The following is a 6,329-nucleotide window of genomic DNA, read 5'->3' as shown; positions in this document are numbered from 1 at the left end:
AGTGACAGAAACACTCAGAAATAATACTTCTACTAGCCAACTCCTCCTAAAATATTTTTGGAGATCAGTCTTAAGCTGTATTCACTCTGGTCTCACCAATCAAATTGCTCTTCAACTCCCCATTGATTTCCTCTGGTTTCTGTGTATCTAGATCCATCTATTCTGGACAAAATAAGAGAGAGAAAAAAAATAATGACAACATGATCCTTTTTGATACAGAACAACAAATATCAAAACAGTTTTAGAGTTTGGGACTGCTCAATTGCTTTCTTCATATACTATCAAGCTGGACAGAGTTTGATTTACCATAACAGAGGGAAATATAAGTACATCATTTCCTATTATCTCATTTATTTTGAGGGACTACAAGTAAACTTCTAGGAACAATCTTCCAGTTAAATATAATTCAATACTAAGCCATGTAATCTGGGATAGGATTTTTGTGAAAAATGCTAGAGAGATATATTTCAGTAAAATGCCGGGACACTTGTTTTATTTTTATTTTATTATCTTTAAAACAGCTCATGAATTCTAACTAGGACTTGGTCAATGAGACTTTCTTCCCATACACAATTTTTATTTACCACTGTTTTAAGAGCAAATCAGCATCATGTGTTCTAAGCAACATGCTTTACCAGCCTTTCATGGCATGATGGCTGTTCTGCTCTCTTCTGTCTTAGATGCTGGGTATACTAGATGGTTTTAGGACAATAGAATATAGCAAAGAAGGTTGTTTAACTGCTTCTTCATCTTCATTTCTACTTATTTCCTGTATACTGTGCTCACAGCTGGAATTATTTGGCAACTGCTCAATGGCAGCAAAACAGAGAGATATTACCTTACCTTGGAGAGAAAAGCTGAGAAAAAGCAAAGCTGAGTGGGACTGGTCTACTTACTCACATGGTTGTCTTTTCATTACTGGTCTGGCACTTTTATCATCCTGTTTCTAAGAAGTGAACAGGAAAACAACTGTCTCATGAGACAGATATACATATACAAACCCTTGGTTGCCTGAAGTTGTGTAATAATCATCCAGTCTCTGTAATACCAAATATGTGTCAGACTTTATAAAATGTTGCAGTCATTCTGCCCAAATTCCAGCATTTGCTGATGATTCATCCCAAAAGTCAACAGAAAGAGAAGAAACAGCAGTTCCTGTGAAAAAGATGTCTACCCTCCCAGTCTAATTGGTGGAGATGAGCACAATTTCCACAGAATGTTGTTTTCTGCAGAAGGAGAGAGATCCAGGCACAGATCTCTCAATTTTCCCTAGTTTGGTGAAGACATTTACATTTGGTAGTTTCATTTGATATACAAAACACTTCTAATAGGAAAAAAAAAAAAAAGCCATTCTGGACAGCTATGCTCTAGACTAACAGAATGGAGGATAAAAATCTTCTTTTCACAGAACTAATCTATGTCACCAGATAGTTGGGTATTTGATAAGACAGGAAGGAAGCTTGTATATTGATTTATTTCAGCATAGCACTTATCCACAAAACACTCTCGGTTCCTGTAGTGATCTCATTTTGAATCAGAAGTACACATATTGGACAGTTTTCAAATCCTATTAGGCTTAGATATAGTTTGTCTGCTACATTTATTTGAGGAAGAGATAGAGAAAAGTCAACCATGAAAAGTGGCAGAAGATGGGAAACAGAATGGCATGGAATGCAGCTCTTCAAGATTTCTGAGAATATTAGTTCCTTGTACTAACTTATCTTAGGCAAGCATCTCCTAAATTATAAATAACTGTCATTTCAGGAAAATAAGATCTAGTCATGTCTTAATAAGTATTCACCTAGTCATATGTTTCCAGTTCCCTCCATTATAAACTAAGTTTTGTCACCTGTTACTTCAGAAAATCCAGTGAGCATCTTCATAATTTATGCCCCTCTAATTAAGGTAAGGTCAGATGGTAAGAGGCAGGATCACCTAACAAAGTGGTGCAAGAGCATCTCTACTAACATTTGTTAATCTAGTGATGAGGTTAAGATGGGGATGGTAACCACAGACTGGTAAGAAGTGACGCATGGGTTGAAGTGAGGAGGTGCATGATAGATAGCATTATGGTGGAGGTCCTCACAGTTGTCCTGTGAAAGCAGCTTCACAGATGTGGTGGGACTGCTTGTGCACCAGAATTGTTGTAAGCAAACAAACAACAACAACAACAACAACAAAACACAACAAACAAACAACAAACAAACAAAAAACTACTTAAATGCATGGAAAATTGCTTGGAAACTGGTGATGTGCCAGTCAAGAACTTATGGACAAGGATCAGAGGTGACAAATGACATCTTAACAGGCTCCTGCTATAGCTACCTGGATTTTGTAAAACCTTTCAACATTGTCAAGCCAAACTGAAAAGATATGGTTTGGATAAGTGGAATATACATTAGATGGATATGTGGCAATACAACGGCTCTACGAAGCTCATCTGGGACCTGGTTCCTCATGGCGCTCATCAAGGGTCAATACTGGCACCAATAATATTTGATGTCTTCATTAGTGACCTGCATGGCAGGACAGAGTGAACTCAGCAAATTTGTGGTCAATACCAAATGAATTGGAAAGGTTGATCTCCTGGAGTACAGGGCCACTGAGGGACTTTACAAACTGGAGATACAGGCTGACAGGAATCTCGTGAAGCTCAGCAAAAAAAAAAAGCCATGTCCTCCACTTGGGATGGAAAACCTCACTGCAGTGGTATGGGATGACCAGCTGGTAAGCAGCTTTGCAGAAAATGTCCTTGGTGGTTCTGACGGACACCAAGCTGAACATGGCACAGCAATGTGCCCCTGTAGGAGTGAAGGCTGATTACATCCTAGGCTGCATCAGTAAGAATGTTTCCATAAGGTCCTGGGAAGTAATTCTTCCCCTTTATATATCACAAAGCATCTATATGTCGGACCACATCTGGGGTACTGGGTCTACTTTTCAACCCCTCAAAAAAATAAAGACATTGAAATACTAGAAGTTAGCTGCAGGTACCTGTATGATCTGGGGACTACAGCATACCACAGAATCACAGAATGTCCAAGGTTGGAAGGGACCTATGAAGATCATCTAGTCCAAACCTCCTGCTGAGCAGGATCACCTAGAGCACATTGTGCAGGATGATATCCAGACGGCTTTTGCCTCTCTCCAGAGAAGGAGACTCCACAGCCTCTCTGGGCAATCTGTTCCAGTGCTCTGTCACCCTCACAGTATAGAAGTGCCCTCTCATATTCAGCCAGATATGTCATATGAGAAGAGGCTAAGAGGACGTACTGTCTTCAGCCTCAAGAGCAGAATGTTATGGTGTAATCTTATTGCTCTCTCCACATAATGTGAGAGTTAGCAGTCAGACTACCTGAGATTGTCACTGTGTTGGGATAAAAGGCAACAATACAGCTACAAAAAGGTAAGTTCTGATTAGTGTAACAATTTATCTTTCCACCACAAAGATAATAAACTATTTTAAATGTTGACCAGAAAGCATGCAAAATTACTTTATCTGGGAATATTCAAGATCAAACTGGACAAGACCCTGTGCCAAGATGACATGGTTCTGAGAAGGGGATGGTCCACTCCCACCTGAATTATTCTGTGATTCTGTGAATTAATACAGGCACCTGCAGGGGGTTAGTGAGAAATAAAATAGTTAAATGATTGTCAAGGCTGCAAAGCATGTTGTTTCTTTGAAGACTTTCCTATCTGGTCTTCTGGATCACAATGTGTTACTTCTGATGTCTTCACCTCTCTCAGCCAGAAAGTTGTAATTTGCTTAATCTTATTCCAAGTGCCTGATTACAAGCCTTAATCACGCAGCAGGTCTGACCATAATTAGTACCTGAAGATCTTCCTTTTGGGAGTTGTGAGTAATGGTAAATTCAGGATCCAAAAAGTATCTTTGAAGCAAAATATTGCTTAATTTTAACGGTAGGAAGAAGGCAGAGCAAAAACATAGTTTTGGTGAACTGTAACAATGTGTATGCGTGAGATTCAGTTAAAGACCTATGAATGCCCACATTGTTTACATCGGAGATAATCTATCCAGGATATTTTTATTATTTCAAGAAGTTTAGAACACAGTTTCAAATCAAAACAGAAGTCTAGCATAGGTCATTATGTATTGCATACTAAAACTGCCTTTTAACTCTTGATTGATTATATTGGAAGAAAAGTAGTCAAGTGTGACTCTTTTACCTACAGATACCATCACTGTAAATGTCTACATTGCATTAAATAAGTCCCAAAGTTACAGTTCTAGCTTATCTTTGTAGTCTGGATTCCATTCTATATCCCCAAACTTGCCCTTTAGCCTCTGTCATTGAAAGCTTCTCCTTTTATTTTAATCCAAGTTTTCTGTTCTCTACTCTGTTTTCTGTTCCTGCTTAAACCAACTGAGTCAGCTTGCAAGAATGTCACAAGTTCACTTCAAGACTGATGGAGCTGCAATATTCTGAAATGTTTCTAAGAAGCTAATATCAGGATTATAGTGTACACTGTTTTCAGAGCCAATTTCCTGACAAACATGTTCTGTATATTCATGCAGTAAACACCACAACAATCCTGTTAAGCCACAGCATTCATAAAATATTTACAGGCAGCTTCAAATTTGTCACAATAGTGTAAATATTTAAAACAGTATCACTGGTATCTTGGAACCATTGCAATAGTTTGCACCCAGACTCACCATTTCAGAGTCTTTGCAAACACTGCCAGACATTTTTAGCAATTTTTGACAGGTTTCTGCATAACCATTACACTTAGTAAGAGTGCATTTTTTTCTATTGAACAGAAATGAAAATGAAGACTTCTGAAAATAATTGAGAGCTCTGCAAGAATCAGTCCTTCAACAATTTGTGCAAAAGTGTGTTGCTTATTCAGATGATTTTACACAAAATGTAGTAATATCGCAATACTTTTTTTGAGAGCTTTTATACTTTATTCCAGAGGAAGTGAAGGGAAAGAGAATACCAGAAAACTTTATGTGGTCTTGAGACAGAGTAAATGTAAACATTCCATCTAAAGTAAAACCACATCTCTTCAAGAAATTACTCAAGCTTCCCCTATTTAGGGGAAGTTTTATTTTTGATAGTAGGTCTGTACAACACAATGATACTTACGTTCTATGGATAGGAAGCCTGAAGTAGAGGCTTCGGTAGAGAAGAGCTGTGTTCTCTATGGCTTATACTCAGAGATCTTTAGAGAATCAACACATGAAAATACAGGAAGTCTCCTTCTCTTTGTGTTTCATCCCTACCATATCTCTGCAAACACATCAGTCACTATCATTGTATCACCTCTTTTCCATTCTTTTCCCCTGAAAGATCTAATGGAAGTTATTTCCAGAGGTTTGGAAATCTACCTAGAAACCTGTTTATTAGTTTTAAAGTCTTTGATCAGACCCAGCAGTTTGTATCTTGTCTTTCTAACAAAAGTACTTGTAGTGATGACAGCTCTAAGTCAGAGCCAAGAACCATAAATCACTAAAGGATTTTGTTTTAATATGACTATTTATTTTTCTTTGCCAAATACTTGTTTCTATATTCAGTAAGGATAAGAATACATGTATAGAGGGTAAAACTCAACAAAAAATAAGTCCTGATGCACATTAGACTATTGGCATAGAACCCTGTCTTTTCCATAAATCAAGGAAGTTGTATAACCAAAATTAATTTGCAATGTTTTCAGTTATTATACTAATATTTTATGTTGGGGGAAAAAAAAAAAAAAAAGTATAACAGGAACAAGAAATTTCAATGGGGACCTTATAGTAAATTGAACATGAAGAGAAATGTGTAACCTTTATTCTTTTTGCTCTCTGATCTTCATTTCCAAGTGATCTCTTATATAGTTGGAAACTTATTAATATACTTACAAAAAGTGTCTTGTACACTTCAGAGAAATAGGGTTTCACTGGGAAAAAAAAAAAAAAAACTTTAAAGGCAAATCATGTAGCTCATGATAAAAGTTCTGAGAAAGAGAAATAAAATCATCAGCAGCTGATGGCTGGTCTGCTCTTCTACTGGGTATTATTAGTACTGTGCCAATGTCAAGTACAGAACTGGACTCAATGACCCTGTCTTCAAATGCAGGAAGATCTATAGAGGTTCGGGCTTTACACTAGATTTAAACCAATGTAAGAAAGAAAACTCTGCCTCTATTATAGGACTTTTTTTTTTTTTTCTTTTTTTTTTTTGCTTAGACTAGGTTTTCAACAGAGTTGCTGGGACTCATCTTACTTTTTTCCACCAGTTAAGAAGAAGTGCCCTTACAGGAAGAACAGAAAACTGCTGTTTGTATTTCTGATGTCTTCCACTTACAACTAACAGCAAGCG

This window comes from Anas platyrhynchos, chromosome 2 (genome assembly GCF_047663525.1).
Source record: "Anas platyrhynchos isolate ZD024472 breed Pekin duck chromosome 2, IASCAAS_PekinDuck_T2T, whole genome shotgun sequence".
Lineage (NCBI taxonomy): Eukaryota > Metazoa > Chordata > Aves > Anseriformes > Anatidae > Anas > Anas platyrhynchos.
The sequence above is the reverse complement of the archived record's forward strand: the minus strand, read 5'-3'. Positions refer to the sequence as shown.